The following is a 19,474-nucleotide window of genomic DNA, read 5'->3' as shown; positions in this document are numbered from 1 at the left end:
AGTGGCACTGAATATTTTTTCCCATGTAAAATTGCTGATGTGCCTTACATCTGCTCTGGGAAGATTGTGAGGAACAGTCAGCCATGAGGAATCAATGCATTATCTAGCTCCTGCCACTCAGGCAATCAGCTTAGATATTGTGAGCTTTTTAAAGAACAAAACAAAACCCACCCTGAATTTCTTGTATTATTTCTAGCTTTTTAGCCTGTATGCTGCAGTCGCTTCACACTTTCAAGCTTTTCTCAGATGCAGGGGAGTGAAAATGTTTTATTTTAAAATTAATGCTGAGCCTCAGACATGATTCCAGTAGCAGACTCTAAGCAAAGCACTAAAAATAGTGAGAGTCATGATAAAATTGCAAGAGCAGGAAGTGTTGCCTCTGAGAGGAGTGGGGAGGAATCTCAATTTGCATGCATTCATTAACTTGGTGTCTGAAGTTAAGCCTCTTTTTCTAGGGTGCTGCTTCTTTCTTTGCTGTAAGAATTTTAAAAACTTCGCAAACCAACTCCTGGCTGAATGCTTTAAGGTAGTTTATACCTACTACAATAACATGCTATTTACATTATAGATATAGCGCCTAAATCAGTTTATTTATAATTTCCTGGACAGCTTTGATTTTGCAGATAGACTGAAGCTGTGTGCATGCTTAATTTTTTTGGATAAATGTCATGGGCGCTAATCTCTGGTTAGTGGTAATGATCTGCAGCATGTTGGAAAGATAATTACATACTGGGCACAATGAACTCACTGGAACTGGTGATTGTGCTGCTTGATCTCCATTGCAATGCTTATGGCTTCAAAAGATGCTGCATTAGTACTTCTGCATGGAGATAAATCTGGATCTGTCAAGGTTCTACATATATGCAGCTATTTATGCTCACACTCTTTGAATTATCATTTAAATATAAAAGCTTTGTAATTGCTGCCAGGTGTAATGCAAATGAAGTGCATTACATCTCACTTTGAAGGAAGGAGGCCACAGGGCAGCTCATAATTCTACAAAACAGCGTGAAAGGAGGTATGAAAACAAACATGATGGGCAACTTGGTCTGGGGATTTGTTCTGCCCAGGGTCCTTAGACAGACTAAGGACTGAGCCAGGTCCTTTCTACCTGTGAATTGGAATGGTTTGTGGTACCTTCTCTCTCAGGTAGTATGAATCTAACAATTATACCTTAAAAAGGAAATGCCCTTGAAAGTGGGAATGGATGTTGCCAAGATTGTAATACTTGGTACTGAAGGAAAAATGTCCCATCTTTACCATTAGCACTGGATGTTTAGTAAGTGCAGAAAGACAATTTTCTGGTTTTAATCAATATAAACTTCTGCTCCTGAACAAACCCAGAATTTAAGCTTTTGAATAGTGATTTGTGTGGTATCTGTAGGAAGGTAGGTAAGTTTTCTCACTGTATATTTGTTGTAAACAGGGAAAGCATATTTACCTCCGTCCAGTGTAACACATGACATTTTGATTTTACTGTATCACACTTTAAATGTGGTCCCCATCAATACTTCAGTAGTCTTTTTAAAATTCAGTTTAATTTGTTACAGTTTTCTTTTGTGCTCTCATTTTGCTCAGTAATTCCATACTTCTGTTGACTTGTTTGTGGTTGTACATAAAATGATATAAATCGTCTTAAATTTCACTAAGATTCTGACATTGAAATATGAAGAGGCCATTGTGTCAGTAATGGAAATTTCCTGTTTGCTATATTTTATTCTTTCCTAGACAGTAGTGCAGTGATATGCTGGTGGTAATGTTTTCAAGGGAGAAACTTTTCCTGCAGGCCCATCCTTGTGTTAGTGCATTGGGAAATTATGAAGTAAATAATAATCACAGTCCTTTCAACATATTAGAAGTAGTTTGTGGAAGACCCCATTATATATTGCTGAATAGATTGGTTATACCTAATTTTTTATTATGTGTATTTGAGTGAAATACCAACAAGGCCAAAATGAAATCTAACAAGCAACCACTTTCTAAATCTCAAAATAATCCACAAGTATAGTGTCAACATTATCTTCAGCATTCTTGAGCAATTATTAACTTACATAAGCAGCTGATAAAATTGTCCATGCTTATCTTTTCATTCCTCTTGGTAGTAAATTGGAATTTGAATGTTTAAATTATTTGAATGTTTAAATTATATGATTTCATGTTACTTGGGTGTTTAAACAGATGAAAGTCCCATTGTAGTCTGGAAAAATGTCTAGTTGTTGTAGCTTTAAAGCAATTATTGGAAATAAAACAGTGCCTCTCTCCTAACATGATGTCCACTTTTAGTAAAGTTCAACTCCTGATACAAGTAATGTCAGGCATCATAAATATCTCAACAGGCCTTCTCTTTGCATTTCTTTGGAAGGACTCAAATATTCTGCACATTTCTTTATTTTGAGAGCTTTTAAAAAATCTCTCTTCCAACATTGAAGTAACATTGACTAAATCCATTAGCTGGCCAGTGGCATCCTTGATCCTGAAACAGCACGACAATCTATTTTCAATAGACTCCCAGCTACCTAAATGATTTGAGGAAGTAACCAAAATTGTAGATTTGCTTTCCCAGGGATCTCAGGGCAGGGAGCAATGGAATAGAGTTGCAAATACTTCTGATATTATTTGAGGATTAATATTATTAATAATACGAATTCTTATTTAGTTCTTAGGAATCAAGTCATCATAACAGTAAGACACTGTTTTTGAGTGCAGAAATGAAGCAAAGATTTAGTATAACCATGGTTTTGCTTTTAGAAATGCCCAACATTGCATATAATTTTCTTGTCCTTTGTATCTGCTGTTTTCAGAGTTAAATTTGTGCTTTTACTTGTGATGGCAACCCCATAGCAACACCATCTGTTTATTCAAATTGATGTTTCCTTACAAGTGAAACGTGGTAGTTAAATATAACTTGACAATTACCTGACATTTTCAGAATTTAGTTGTTTTTCATTGCTGCATAGTAAAAAAGCAAAACTGGAATTAATTTGCTTTTCAGACACTAACTGTATTGTAAATAGTATTTCACAAAACCAAATACCCCAATTCTCTGTGAAGAAATGCTCTTATCTCTCACATTCACCCATTCACCCATGACTTGCTTAGTGTAGGTGGCTGTATATCCAGATAACTGAGTAAGGACTGAGAGTGGGAAGTATAAATTCATAAATGTCAAAGTGCCTAGACCAGATTTGGTTAGCTTTGGGAAACACTTACCACAGTCTAGTATGTCACGGACTCAGTTTCACCCTCTCACGTTTGTTTGGATGAATGAGAACTGTGTTCATGTTACAGTTGTAGCTTTGCCCATTTGTAGGTGTAAGTTCACAAATGTCAAGGAATATCAATCAGCATGAGAGTAAATTTTTAGATCCCACCACCTCTTAAATTAGAGCTGTGCATAGGAGTTGGTTTAGCACTACTAGTCCTGAAAGAGGTACCATAATTTCTAGTAACTTTGGGGTTTACTTTTTTGTTTGTGGCTTTTTTCCCTCTTTAAGAATACTGTGTATTTCAGAGGCCTGCTTGCACAGAGTTCAAATCCCTGTGTTTAAGTATCCAAACGCAATTTAAGTTGGAGGTAGCTGCAGATGCTTAATAGAAATGTGTAATAGAAATATCTGTCCAAGCAGAGTTCCAGTCTCTGCCAAAACACATGGTAAGATAAACTGGTATAACCTTTAAATTATTAATGAACAATCTGGTATGGTCACCTAGAATAAATGACATAACAGCCTTAATCATAGCCACAAGTGCAGTTACTCTGTTTGAGCAGGAAAGTAAAAATATCACAAATATCAAGCTCTTCAGACTTATTTGAATGTCTATTTTGGTTCTGTTTAGTGCACTACTCAAAATGGAAGCGTGGCCATTCTTCTCATTTCTACAGACTTCAGCATTGTAGGGAAGAAAGCAAAAGGAAAGAGAAAACAGGGTAATTCTGTCTTAAATCCTACTACTCTGGCAAGCAGAGTGGCATTACTGAGAGCTGTTCCTGTCTCTGTTCCTTCTGTTGAAGCTTTAGAGACACTATAAATTGTTAAAGGCTGGTATCACAACAGCACAAGTGCTGCCAGTGACAGCCAGTGAGGGCTTTTCTCCTTGTCCTACTTAGTCTTAGGTACATGGGGAGAGGCAAGGGAGAAGGCTGAAATGAAACTGTACGACTTCAGTTCATCAACATGAAAGGAAAGGAGATTAAAATGAAATAAGAGGCATGAGTCATCAAATTGACATGCACCACTGGATTTAGCAGTCAGTATTGGTAGGGTTTCTGTAAGAAGACCTGGGGTATTTTTGGCTGTTGCTGTCAATAGCTGTCAGAAGAGTTGGACTGAGCAAACTGAGATAAGAAGGAAGACTGTAATACAGAAGGGAAGTTTTAAAAAGCAGCATATCTGCTTAATTAATTGCAGCCTACTTATATATTCATTAACTGCTATTATGAGTCAATCTTTCTTTGCTTCAGATTTCCATTCTGAAGGTAGAAGCTAAAGAGCAAATCAGCTGTTCTCCAGCCACTTCCCAATACCGTTTTACATTTTGTGTCACATTTTTATACCTCTCATTTAAATAATAAAGTGTAATTTTGAGAAAATTTTCCTAAGTGAGAAACAAGACTGGTGTTTATACAGGAAGATTGTGCTATAGTTGAGATTCATGCAGTCATAATCTGAGAGTGCTTTTAAATAAGCAACTATCTATTTATTAGCAACATTATTAGAACTAGAATTGTGTGTGGCGGGGGGGGGGATAAAACTGTCAAACCTGTAAACTTTTAAGTTGAGAAATAGATTTATTCCTCCACCCTATCCCCAATGTTGAAATAGTTGACTCTAAGTCTTGGGGTTTTTGTTTTGGTTTGGTTTTTTGCTACTTTAAGCAACTTTTAAAAAAGGAAAATACATTTAAAAATGTAGAAATTCTGACATGGATTGCCTCAGATCGAGTTAGAAGTTCTAACACAGGCTTTTCACATGAAATAAGGAAAAGACCATTTTAACAACTTGGTTTGGATAAAGTTCTCTTCCATCTTCTTTTCTTCAAATACAGTTTTACTTGCCAGATGTCACTCTCTTATAAAATGTGCTTAAGCAGCTAGCATAGTATCCCAGAAAGGTCTGTATAATAGTCACAGGCCACTTACCTTTTAAAATATTTTAATATTTTTCTTCAACACCAGTAGCTTATTTACTTTGCATTTGCTGCTGTCAGGTTCCCTCACAGTGTTTTCAGCTGAGCCATGCTTAGAGGTTACACAGGACTTTTCTTGCCTTGTTAGAGCAGCATGTGCCTGAAGCAATCCAAACTGACAGAACACCTTTCTTCTTTCTTTCTTCTCCTTTATGGAAGTCCTTAATCCTGGCAGAGAACTGTAATTCTCATAAGTCATTCTCAAAGCCTTAGTAACTATCCTTGGGGAACACAAAATGTCCTGGATGGTGCTGCTTCAGAGAGCTGAATCTTACCCCACATAATACTGGGAGAAAGCACACAACCAATGCAAGAGTCTGTTTCTTTTTGCTGTTTTCTTATGCAGAAGCAGGTAGATGTCTTCCCTTTATGGCCCAGTATAGTTTCCTCCCATTGCACAGCCCTACAAAATGGCCTCTGCTCCCTTCAGAAGTGCATGTTTGTTATGATTGTCCTGGTCAAGGCAGCTGTTACAGTGAGACCCTCTCCACTCAGAGCATTACCTCGGGTCACTTCAGTGAAGTCCTCCTGAATTACTTTTCACTAAACACAGACAGCGCTGGTGGCAGTCAGCACAAATCCAGTACTGCAGCCTGTGGGAGAGGAAGCATTTCCCTGTTGTGATTGCCACTGGGAAATGCCTTTGACACACTTTGGGCTGGAATGCTCCATTTCTGTGAGGTGCCTCACAGTGCACCCCTAGAACATTATAGGAAAAAGGAGTTTGAAGACTGCTGCCTCAAAAGTATTGACTTGAGACCTTCCTTAAAGATGGCCTGCGAAGTCAGGATTACTTAATCACAGAATTGAAGATTTAGCAAATTATGGAATTGTTCCATAGGTGACAGTAAATCTCTGAAATGCTAGATTGAGACTGTGATCAGGCTGCAGGTCTGCTAAGCTTGGGTTGGATTTGTAGTGGTAAAGAGCATGGGGAAGAACTTGACAGTGCCAAATTCAAGTCATTGCAAAGACCCAACAAAGAGTTCTCAGGTCAAGAGACCTGGGTGGCCCCCACTCTAGGGGCAAAAAGAGCAACATAAACAGCAGAAAACTATCTTCTAGGAAGAGTAGAGAGTATGCTATTGCTGACGAGGTAAGTGGAAATAAAAGCAATTTACTGTCTGGAAATTTGCCATTTGTTTGTATTAATATCTCAGTAAAGAGGCCGAAGAGACCATAAAGTGCTACCTGTCCAAAGCAGAGCTGCCAGTATACTTCTGAAGGCTATATTTTCTTTTTATTATTATTTTAATTTGCAGCTAAGAAATAAAAACAGAAAAGGGATGAGGGGGAAGTCTGATTTAAAATGAGTTCCAGGCAGCTCAATTCCTTTGGCTTCAGCTGAATTCTTTTTTCTGGAATGTTTACAAGGGGTTTTGTGTTATTGTATATCTTTCCTCTTGGTGATGCTTATAACGAAATTTACCTTGAAGCTGTTGCTTTGAAATCTGATCTGAATTGCCTGCTATTGGCAGGGTTTTGTCTCTCTAATGGTTATATACATGGGTCTAATTATCTGCTTTTAAACATTTTGGTGAGGTAGCTTTATGATTTCTCCTATTTTTCTTTAGTTTAAACACCAAGAGGTGGCCACCTTTGCTGATAACAGGGAATGTATATTGAAATTTTAAGACTACTGATTCACATGGATAAATGTTGGAGTTGTTCTTTTTGTACCTGGACTTTAGCTTCTGTACAGTTCTTGCAAAATGAGTACCTTTGGTTTAACAGTAGGTTTATTGTGTATATACATACATAGATGAATGAGGTTTCTTTTCTATTTCTACCTTTACCACAGTAAAAAAGAAGGAAATTGCAGATTCTTTAAAGCATAATGCTCACCTCAGTATGATCTGTAGGGTTTTTTTTTGTACACAGTGCTAGTGTAGGCCTGCTGAAGTAACTGTTTGTCTTTCCACAATTTGAATATCTCAATGGCAAGTTGTGTCTAAAAATATAAAAATACCATAAATTGCTGGAATTAATTCATTATTAGGCTCTATTTCAGATTGGAATAGTGATGAAAGGAACTATTATCTAAATTCTACTCCTTCATTATTTACTGCAGAGAACAAACTCCCTGCAGGGATATTGCGCTGCTTCTGGTTTATGGGCATAAGACACACAGCAAATGGCAGTGGCCCATGGGAAGCTCACAGGGGATCTGCTAGAGATAATTACTGCATCTGTTTTCTCTTCCCAAATTCATCTGTGGTACTAAACTAGCTGATGATTCTGTTTTGCTTGATAATTGTGAGGAAGGTTATTTGACTAATGAAAGGTTCAGTCTTCCTCATTCAGACAGGTAAATTCATGTTACATTGAGAAATGTAATGTGGATAGCAGGAAACAGGTTGCTATGCAATACTGTTTCTTCCTAATGAATTGCCCTGAAAGAAGGCTTATAAAGTGTGTGACTTGGAGTTAGGAGCGATGACCCCTGTGAGTGCAGAGGGAGCTTCTTGAGAAACAGTGCAGCTGCCATACCTGGGAGGTTGATTTTTTTTTGAGATGAGGAGCTGTATTAGCTCATGAGTATTAGGTGAATACTGTTTCACTGACTCTTAAAAACTTTCATTTAATGAATCAGAATCAATTCCATGCAAATCTGATTTCTCCCTTGCTCTGTTTCTAACTGTCAGAGAGGAGGAGGAGGAGGAGGAAAATTTTATAAAACACTTTTTGCTTTAAGAGTAGAATTTCAGATAAGTTACATAATGTCCATGAAAACTGAGAGGGAAATGTACTATTTTGACCTTCACTGTCATCTGATAAGTGTTTTACAGCCATTTCAATTTTGTCTTCTTAGTATCATTAAATTCTAGAGAACTAAGTCTAGTCAATTAAGATTTACCCACTACTTTATCTAAGTTTAAAATGTGGTTTTGAAAAAGCTTTTGATGTTTTAGTACTGAATGTATTTTCAGAACAGAGAAAGCTCATAGCTCTATTTCCCATCGCAAAGAATATATTCTTTACACCTCTCTTTCTTAAGAGTACATTCTCTTGGATGTCTGTCTTAAGCTACTCCTCCTTTTGTAAATAATATCTGGGTTTGGGTCTATCTTGATCACGGCATTCCTGACAGTGAGTGTCAGTTTATAGAGTCACAGACTCTCTGGAGCTGGAGGGACCCACAGGAATCACTCGAGTGCAGCTCCTGGCTCTGCTCGGAGCCCCACCCTGTGCCCGAGAGCCTCAGGCTCTGTGGGGCTGCTGCTGTCACCACTGCCCTGGGGAGCTGCTCCAGTGCCCCAGCACCCCCTGGGGAAGGACCTTTCCCTAATATCCAACCTAAACCTGCCTGACATGGCTTCAGGGCCTTTGCTCAGGCCCTGTCAGGTCAGCACAGAGCAGAGGTCAGGGCTGTACCTGCAGTGAGGGCTGCCCTCCGTCTCCTCCAGGTGCCCTTGGCTCCTCCTCAGACCTTCCACCATCTTTGTAGCCTTCTTTGGACACTCTCAAATAGCTTAATGTCTTTCTTATGCTCTGGTACCCAAAGCTGCTCACAGGACTCAAGGTGAGGCTGCACGAGTCAGAACAGACAGCTATCATTTGGGAATATTTTGGATTGGGAAGGAAGGGAGTCGTGTTTAAGCCCTTTTCCCAAACCTGAAGTTACTTATAAACTTCATAGGAATTACTACCAATGAAAATTTCTAATTTAGTGATTTTGTGCAAGAAATAAAAAGCCTGGGTGTAAACACATGCTTTAGTTGCCTGGTAACTTTAATATAAAATAACAATGTGTTATGGTAAATTTAACATTAGAATTTGATCAGCAAGCTGGACTAGCTACCTTTCTTCCAACCTAGATTTTTCTGTCACTTGTAGAACATTATCTGTGAGCTGACACAAGTAAAAAGGACTAAGGATGACTGAAGCAGTTATTTATATTTATGTCCGGTTAGGTTTTAATTTTAGTGTGACTTTTGGAATTTGTTTTAGAGGCAGGAGAATGGAGAATCAATACAAGTCAACTCTAGGGAGTGTTTGAGTAGGTTTAGGATGATCATTTTAACAGAGATGGTTCACCTAAGCCAAATAACTCTCTTATTTAGGGGACTAGCTATTCTAAGTCTGTTAAATATACATTAATGGTATAATTATATATAAAATATATAGATTATGTATAAACATCAAAATATAGACAAAATTGATCAAATTTTTTTCACATTCTGGTGTTGTTAACCTTAGTAACCTTAAGAGATTTCTATTATAAGTAGTTTGCACTTAATTGCCAGCATCAAAACAATGAAATACAGAGTTCCTGACCAGCGCATCAGTTGTATGGAATAGATTGCCTTCCACAGAAGATGATGTTCATGCTTTCTTTTACCCTCTGAGGTTCTGCAGAGTAAGACATCCTTCATGCCACTTACTGGATATGTTTAATTAGGCCATTTGAGGCACTTTGGATCAAAGTAAGAGAAGAACCTGTAACTGCAGGTCAAATTTCTCAGTCCCAAAGGCCATTGGAACACTTTCTGTAGACAATTGTGAGAATGAGAGCATATTATAATTTAAAAGGCTATTTTTTTTCCTTACAATAAAGGCTTAATCTTTCTGCTGAGTGCAGGGAAAGAAAGAATGCTGGTTCAGAAATAGAATTCTTGTTGAAGGTAGTGTTGTGTCTCATGGGCTGATTTCAGTCTTCCTGCAGGGTTCCCACTTGGTATGACTTATACAATGTGTATAAGCCCCATTGTGTTGTGTTTCTTTGTTTAAAATCAAGGCGAGGGTGCCTCTGACCCATCTACTGGAATAATGTGTGAAGTGTGTTTGACCGTTTATCCTGCGCCATGCGCTTTCTGCTCTTCAGGCTGCGAGCAATGTGCTGGTAAATCTCAGAGGAGTAACAGTAGCAGTCCCAGTAACAGAAAAGCCAAGATTAGGAAAGGCAAACTCTACAGCAAGCTGATTTCATTCTATTCTGTTGTATGTTAATGATATTGATCTCTGGAAGAATAATGATCTCTGGAAATAAATTATGTCCCCGTGGACAGCTCCAACCTACATCTCCAGACCTGTGTGCACCACAGTGATACATTTGCACCATATGTGCAGGGCCAAACCAGCCTATGTGTAATGTGAAATGTTTAATGTTTGTTGATAGTTATTCCTCTCTATTTAAAATTGGTGAAAATTAGTCTTATATTTTATTGCAACTGTAGAATCCAGGGTCATGGTGAACAGCTGTACATTGCTGTGTATATGTGTCAGAAAATAACATCCTTGCATGACAATAGAGGGGAAAAAAAACCCAAAAAACCCCCACACAACAGACATTGCTGTCACTCTGCTATCTCTCTTCTACCTGTGTGTATACATATTTTGGTTTAATTATAAAATTTTCAGGCTTGCCAGTGCAAGTTCTGGCTGCAGTTATATGAAAGAATTATAGTTGATGGCAAAAATATATTTGCCCTAAGAAAGTTTAATTTTAAATGAAGTCAGTCTTAACAGATGTTGATAGACTGAAATCACCAAAGAGAATACGTGTCTAATTACTTTCCATGAAGCGTCATCTGTTAGAGCAGTGTCAATCAGGAGGTGTCTCAGAGAAACCCTCTTAAATTACACAAGAACCATTTTCATGAAAATCTGTAGAGGCACAACGTATGCTTTTCTGTAATACATAGAGATCCCTGAATTTTATATGTACAAGAATCCTATTTGAGAACTTAATCTTGTGTTATGTGAGGCTTTTGCTGCTGACTTCCCCACAGTCAGTATCAGCCCTATGCATTTGCCTCTTGCATTTAGTCACATGTACAATTGCGACTCATGTCTCAAAGGTCCTGCCTTGTATCCGAGGGCAATCCATCTTGAATGCTGTCTTTTAGGAAATTAATTTTTCACTATGTTTCTTTTTATTTGTTTTCTCTCTTTGTGCTACTTGCTTTTCTTCTCTCCCATCAGCAGAGAGATGAGTTTTGGTTTTGCCACAGGAATGTTTTTAGTGGCTGCTGCGGGAAGATCAGATGTAGTCTTTCAGCTTAAGTTGATCTGCAGCAGGAGAGAAACTTAGATATGCAACTGTCCTTCTGCCTTTTCCTTTCGTTCTGATTCTCAAACTCCATGAACACATCCTGAGTTTCTCCCAGAAATTGGAACAGTGTAATGTGAAGACTTGGTACGCTTGTTTCATTCTGCTTGAGCACCCTGATTAGAGCTGGAGCCTGGGCTGTGGCTCATTTGGGAGTATCTCACATACCAAATGTGCATGTGCAAGTAAAGCCTCTGGCTTTGAGAGCAGTGTCTCCAGGAAGCATCCAACCTCCTGAACATGTGCTTGGCAAAGTTCTGCATGTTGCAAACCCTGAAACTGCTGCATGTGAGCTTCTTCTGTCATTAAACCCTGGAGTGACGTGTGGTATCCACCCATCTGCCCAGGGATTCCTCCTGTCATTAAATCCTGTACTGATGTGTGGCATCCACCCATCTGCCCAGGGAGTGCTTGTTCGCTCAGTAGTGTCACAAAATGACTGTGGTGAGTCATAGCTAAGTGTCCTGAGGTAAACTCCAGCCATACAGTGTGCTCTGTGCTCCCTTCAAATTGAAAACCCACAACTCAAAATCAGCACAAATGGGGTAACTGTTGAAAAGTCATTTCTTCAGAGGACAAAATCTTATCTCAGATTCACAGACCCTCTCTCAGTTAAGAATGTCTGCATTATGTGTAAGAGCAAACTGGATAAGTTCTATGGTGTTGTCATTAAACATCCTTTCTATGAGCAAACCTCTGATGGGACCTAACTCAGCTCTTTTCCTGGAGAGAAGGAAAAAACCCCAACTATTTAATTAGGTCTTCTGTACTCTCAGCCAAAGCTGAATTTTTTGTGAGATTTTTTTTCTAGGTAACACTTCCAGTAAATTCTGTTGGTAGAAGCTGCCCACTTTTCATAGTCTGTACATGTGGGCTAAGCTCTACTGGATTTGGCAGCACTGGACAGTGTGGAAAACTGGCCTGACATAGAGGATGGGGCTAATGCTGTAGAATCTTTTGCTCAAATGTATTCTCTGATTGCTTTTAGTCAGCATATGGCCTGTTCCTGCTTGAGGAGAAGGGAATAAGAACTGAGAAATGCAAGAGCAGCAATAAAGACTCAGGATTTTCTCTCTTACTGTCCAGTTTCTGAACTTCACCAGAGAACTGGATGAGTCATTTTCAGCCTGGAGTAAACCCCACAGTAATGACTGGCCTTAGAAAGCATCCTGCCCTTCTGTGTTTTGAGATGCACATCAATTTTTTTTAAGAAACAGGTTTGTCTCCTTTGATATAAAGAACTTCCTGCTTGCTGTTTCTGTCCATAAAACCTTCCTTTCCTCTCCAGGGGTGAGTAATAGCCCTGTGCTGAGCCAAAGGGTAAACACATACTTGTAATCAAGGAGGTGTTAGCAACTAAGGACTGGTCATTAACTGCCTGTTAGTACTCAGTCATTTGTTTGCAATATTTTAATTTTCTTTTTTTAAATGCCTGGGAGGAATAAGGAAGTGATGATTTTTATTTTCCGTTCTATTTGGGGAAAGAACTGAGCAGGAACATAAAGGCTGATTTAGGGACTGGTTACCACTGAAGAGTGGTTTTACAACATCTCTTATCTGAATAATACTCTTTTCTGTGGGTTTGAGTTTTGTGGGGTAAAGCAAGAAACATTCTTTTAAGAAGTGGTCTTGAAATGTGTAGCACTCTGCCATGGTTCTGGATCTTGAGCTAACAGTTGCAAAACTAGCTCTATGTACACCTAATTTTGCACTTCTTAGGTTACCTTCCTTCTCTAACTGATGGGAAGAAGAGCAAACCTGCTATTGCAGTAGATTAATTTCTCATTGGGATGGTTGGTAATTAACTTTTTCATTTTTCTGTGGACAAATTTTCCACTCTATTTAAAATATCAGGGGTTTTCCTATTATCTTGTTTCATAGTTCCTGTATAAACCACTACTGTTCATGTGATACAGGGCTGTGATATTTCATTGCTGTTCAGTGCACATACATTAGTAATTGTCAGCCACTTGTGTTGTCACAAACATGCACAGGACTGGTTTCTATGCTGATCCTCAGCTGTTGCTTAGAAGGCTTTTTCAGAAATCCCATTCTCTTCCATGCTCCACTGACCTACATGCCTCACACAGAGCGTTCTTGGTTCCTCTGCTCTGTCATGGAGCTGCAGTGCTTCCCAAATGTCACATTCTCCTCCTTGTGAGATAGGTGGCAGATGCTCCAGGAAGGGATAAAGCATTTCCATGTCTTCTGGCTTTCTGTCCTTCACACTTCTTAATCTCATGACCTTGTTTTAAGTCTGCTGTAGAATCTGGTGATGAGACATCCCTGCAGGTAATGTTTCCAGGGAGCAGTTCTTTCATTTTCAGTTGTATTCATCAGGAAGGGTGAGCCTATAAATGCAAAGCCTTGATGCAGGTATATACTGTGCCACTGTGCCATTACTCAAATGTGAGGTGTTCTGTGGTTTTTCATTTGGTACTTCCTCAGCCAGTGCTTTTTCCCTCCTGCAGAGTTTAAAAAAAAAACCCACTGTATTTTGCTGCTAGTGGAAATATATTAATTTATACTTAAGTGTTTGCAGCAGCAGTCTGGCCTTCTTTAACACTCAATGGAGAGTGGAAGGTTTAGGTTTGGGAGTCCTCTAAAGGCTCTGTGACTATAATGAGTGCAGGCTTCTAATTTGGACACCTGTATTAGATGGCACTAATGATCTCTGAAGAGATCAAGTTGTGTGTGTGGTTAACCATGGATCCATCCATGGCATGAATGAAGTCCATATAGCCTCATTGCCAGTCCTGTCCATGCTCTGAAGCAGAGGATTCCTAGGGAATGGTATTACTCCCTGTAGCCCCTTGGTCTGTGCCATGCCTTGATTTAATAGCAGTGTGTTGTCTCATGTTCTTCAATGAATCACTGTTGAAAACTTCTATTTCATCCATCTAGGATAAGAAATCAGATAATCTTTTTGCAACAATGTTCACATAATGGGCCAGCTTTCCTCTCAGTATGTTCGTAACCACGTCAATGTAGTAGGAGCTGTATGTACATACAGGGAATAATGGTCTCCAAAATCCCTATGACGACTGCTAATTCAGTGTGACCAATGTATAATTTCTGCTTCAAGCCTGAGGCAGTCTTTGGACCATTAAGTTACTCTTACAGCCATGCAATTAAGGTGTTAAAAGGGAAGGGGAAGTATTGTCATTTCAGTCACTGGGGTTCATTTTAATAACATCCTTCTTTGGATTTCCCCACTGAGGATAACAGAAGCCCAGCACTGTTGTGCTATTAACTATATAGTTTGTACTGTTTCTTCACATAGAAGTCTGTTCTTTCTTTACATCTTTCTGACTCTCTTCAGTTTCTGCTCCTAGATAGCATTTTCAGGCTGAACACAATAATCCAAAAGAAAATTTACCTTTCAGTAGTAAAATATTTGACATTGCTACTACCTTTGAAAGACAGTGTTTTCTGTGCTCTTTCCAAGGCTCCTTCAAACTGAGCAGAATCTATCTCCCACTTTCAATTCTGAGGACTTTGTAAAAGCTTTTAGTTACTAAAATTTGTAGCTTCTTTCTTTTCAAACCAATTGCCACAAGTCTGCTAATTAGTTCTATGATTTTTAGAACAATATTGCTCTGCCAATCTGCATAGGTGTGAAAAATATATTAGGAGCTTGCAATTCAGGATGAGTTTGGAATGCTCAGGGATGTTCTTTCACTACTGTTGGTTTATCTGGTAAATGAACAAGTCCCCTGTTTCACAGCAATATGGTAATGCTCTATTAAAGACAGCTGAGATGATCTTCATTACTGGATTATTGTCCATATCCAGAATTGACAGTTCCAAGTACTCAGTCATAGCACATAGGCAGTTATCTTCTACAAGTTCTAAATTTTATACTGAAAGACCTCTATGTTCATGGAGATCCAGTGGATTAGGAAGTTTACTTCACTCCTGAAATATCAGCCAAAACTGTGATCACTCTCACAAAACAAAACTTTCCCATATTATTTATAAATCAGGAATGCTTACTGTGTTCCTTATGCATGCAGTGCTGACCTTTTAGCTACTCAACTTGATTTAGAAATAAAAAATTTAAAAAAATTCAATTGGAATGTTATGCCACCTTTGTCTGTGACAACTTCCAGATCTATTTTTCTCTACAGTAAACTGCAAAGGCATTGCAGATTTGCTGCAAGTTTCAGTGGAGAAGTGTCATGCCATGGTGATTCTGTTCTGTACCAGGTTTCACTGCAGAATTAACTCAAAAACATCTGTAGAGCAAATCTTCTTGCATGCTGCATAAAAAAAAAGTGCTGCTAATTGTGTGGGTGGCATTTATCAGTCTGCTTGTGAGTGTCAGGAACCATACTGTATTATTTTTAAAGTCTCGGAAGGCTGATAACAATCTGTCTTTAACTGTAAAATAGTAATCTGATGTAATGACAGGAGAAATAAACTTCCCAGCTGACCTGACAGAAAAATGTGTTCTTGTTGAGTAGATATTTACAGAGTCAACAAGTCGTAAAAGCAATTGGCTGGCAAGAAATGCTGGCTGATTTTAGTGAGATAATAATAATGAGATTTAAAAATCAAATTAAATAGGAAATAACGTCTTCTTGGTCCCAGTCTCACAGGTCAGAAGGAAGAAGAGGTAACCAGTCTGATTTCTTGTCCTGCCCTAATCTGTCATGGCCTGCAGTGTGTGCTTTAAGCAGTGCAGGACTGAGCAGAAAAGATTCTGATTATTTGATTTCTATAAACATAAGGAGGGAAAGCAGCAACTCATAGTAACCCTAATTTTATGTACTACTAGCTACAACTACTCAAAACCAGCTAAAAAAATAGTTATACCCCTCCTTTCTAGTTCAAGTTAAATATTCATAATGTATGTTCTTCTTGCTTTTTTAACTGGCCTTCTTGTGTCTGTGATTTTATTTATTTAAAGTTTTAATTTATATCTATAGTAAGAAGATTCTTCTTAAACCTTCACGGAAATATTTTTCTGTGGATATTGTGTGTTAAAATAGAATAATACTTCTTATTAAGAGGTATTTCATTAGAAACTTTCCAGGTGCTACAGACCTACCATCACTAAGAGCTATTTCTCATGTAGTAGCCATAAAAGATGACTAGAGGAGTTTTTCTTCTTGGGGATAGTTGACTGTCTCTTTGCTGTATTAGACATAGTTGCAGTTTCTGAACAACTTTCTGTTGGGCTCTAAGCATAAATATCTCTGTCTTAGTATGCAAGATGAAACTTTTGTCTGTCCATTTGCATCTGGTCTCTAATGGTCTTGCAGATGGGTATGTGTAGGTACACAGGTTGTGGTGATTGGGAATGGGCACAGCTGTGAGCAGCAGGTGAGCAGCACTGACAGCAATGAGCCATGGAGTGCCCAGGGGCCCTGAGCAACCCCCAAAGGGAACAGAGGGCACACAGGTGCAGTGCATCAACATCAGGGGTGTAAAAGGTTGGGCTGAAGAACAAGAAGGGCAGACACTTGCAGCCTTCTGCAGTGATGTGGTGTTACTCTGTGTGGGTTGAAGCTTCTGAACTTGTATGATGTTACTCTGTGCATCGTGGCCATCTCAGCTGTGACATGTGCTGTGACAGGTATTAGCAGAAATAAGAGGACTGTATGTTGTGCTTACCATTTGTATTCAGTATCACTTGCAATGAAAAGGGATCCAATTTGCATTTCTGTTGGATATAGTTTAAATTGTAGTATATACCTTGTCTTTAACAGCTTTGCCCCAGTTTCTGTGTGTTCTGAAGGGGGAGATTAAAGTGGATGCTTCATTATACTAAAGACAAACGACATGGAATAGAAACAAAGTTGTTTTATAAAGGCAAAATACCTTACAGACCAATGAAGCCTGATTAGGTACCTTATTCCACCTTTTCTTTTTGTCATAGATATATGTATTTATATATATATATTTTTAGCTGCAGCACATCTGTTGTCCTCTAAAGAACTTCCTGCATTCAGTTAGGTGTAGAAACATGGACAGGCTGAAGAAAAAAGTATGATGGCTGAAGAAAACATCAAAGTATGTCAAGGAGATATAAAGCAAATGCTGTGGAGGAAACCTCATCCCCCAAGCTGAGGATTCAGCGTATTTTCATTTAAGCTCATTTTTTCTGCTAAATGTTATGAATTCTGTGTTTTTATAATTTTCTGCAAAATAATTCTTTCCTGTGAAATACTGCGAGATACTACCACTTCCATGGAGGTAGAATATAATAGCCCCAAAGTATACTTGATCTAAATCCAGCATCTCTGCATTTTCACACTTCATCTGGGACTTTCTTAGAAACATGTATGTTTTCCCATAATGGTGGCATAAAAGAAAGTTTTGCTTGTAGGAAGAAAAGATGAAGAATGAGGAACTTTCAGGCCTCAAAGGATAGCCTCTTCTTGCATGTACCTGGCCACCCTTTCCTTTGCTAAGCCCTTCAGACTTTTGCTGGCATCTCCGGCTTTGTTTGACAGACAACTGGCCCCTTCCTTTGCAGTGACCATCTAAGTGAGTCCCCGGCTCTGTGTCACCACTTGGCTAGTTAGAGCTTTCACATCTTTCTCTGTTTGAATATCTGGCACTACATAGCTTCTCTGACTGCTTTTAGAGTATTTTCAGTCCTGGGAGATCTAGAGCAGCCACCTGAGGGTCACATATTCACTAATTAATTTCCTTTGCAAGGCAAACAGACTAGAGATTTTGGCAAAACTCTGCTAAACTATTCCTTCTTTTACAGAGAGAACTCTTTGAAGGCTGGGAATCACCTGTAGGACAGTCTGTACAGACAGGCACCTAAAGGAAAAAAGTATGTCTTTCTGTAATTATGGTTCTTTTTGAGCATGTTATCCATACATTTCACAATTTATTTTTCTTTGCCGCATTTAAAGAATGCTGGACTTTGCACTGGTGAAGAAACCAAGGAACTGTTCAGCTCATGGGTTTTTTTTTGTTTTGGGGTGAAGTAATCTTCAATCATGAGCATAAAGAATTTCTCCAAGGAAAATAGAGAATGTGAGGGGCAAACAATCAGAGTTCATTTTGTGCAGGCCCAAAACAGTATTGGACAAAACTGTTTTGGTTTTCGCCTGTCATGGTTTGCCAAAAGCTAATAGTTCAGTGCATTTACAGAAAAATGTTATGTGTACAACTGTTGGGAACTTTTTCAAATGTTTTTTTCCTGTCCTGTTTTTTTTCACATTAGCTGCAGAAGGAAATATTTTTCAAAGGTAAGATGAGATTCTTTTGGGGCTTTCAACAATATTCTAAACTGATGTTGAGGCTCTATCAGAGAATTAGATCTGTTTTTTTTTCCCTAACCATGAACCTTCACTTGCTTATATGAAAATTCATATCTGCAAAACTGTCTTCATGTGTCACCAAATGTACTTTGGGTGTGTTGGTGCAAAACGTATTACATTGTTTACAGCTGGTGTTTCTTACTGATTCGGGGTTGTTGTATATGTCACTGATTGCACATCATCTGTAGTAGGCTGATTTTAGGTGAGAATTCTTTGTGTTTCTAGATAAGGGACAGGTACACCTGTGATTTTTTTTTCCTTCTATCCCACATATTTTGCCTTGTTCTTAGTCTTGCATGTTTCTGGGTTTGTCATAGTAAGTGAAAAAATGGAGTGCTTAGTTCTAGAGGTGTATTCCTTAATCCATTTCCTTTTCAACTCTAATGTTACTGGAAGAGTAACAATGAAAGTCTGCTTTGGTGTGGGGGAGGTAGATTTAACCTAGTGAGACAGAACACACCTGTGTGCACACTGGAATAGCTGGAACCAGGTTAGTTGAGAAGTTACTGTAACCTGAATTAGACTTTCATGTCGAAATAGAAGGCACATCTACAGCAGTAACTTACTGTAACGTACCCCTCTCTGCACCGGGCATGGCGATTTCCAGAACGAGGAGGGGCACGGAAAGGAAGCAACGCTCCCCATCTCCCCCTGCCGCGGGACATCCATCGTGGGGCGGAGGAGCGCTCGTGGTGCAGGGGGGCTGGGGCCGTTCCGGGCCGTGCTCTGCCGCCAGCATCGTCCAGGAGCGCCGAGGAGGGAGGAAAGCGGCGGCGCCGCGGGCGGCCCGGGCAGGGCTGTGCCGGGGGCTCGGCGCGGCTGCCGCGGGGGCGGAGCGGGGCGGAGCGCGGCTCCCCGGGCCGCTGCGGGCCGCCAGGGGAGGGAGGGCCCTGCGGCCGGTGACTTCATGAGAAGGAGGCAGCGGGAGGTGGGTCTCGCTTTCCGTCTC

The sequence above is a fragment of the Camarhynchus parvulus genome, chromosome 10 (assembly GCF_901933205.1).
Source record: "Camarhynchus parvulus chromosome 10, STF_HiC, whole genome shotgun sequence".
NCBI classification, from domain to species: domain Eukaryota; kingdom Metazoa; phylum Chordata; class Aves; order Passeriformes; family Thraupidae; genus Camarhynchus; species Camarhynchus parvulus.
The sequence above is the reverse complement of the archived record's forward strand: the minus strand, read 5'-3'. Positions refer to the sequence as shown.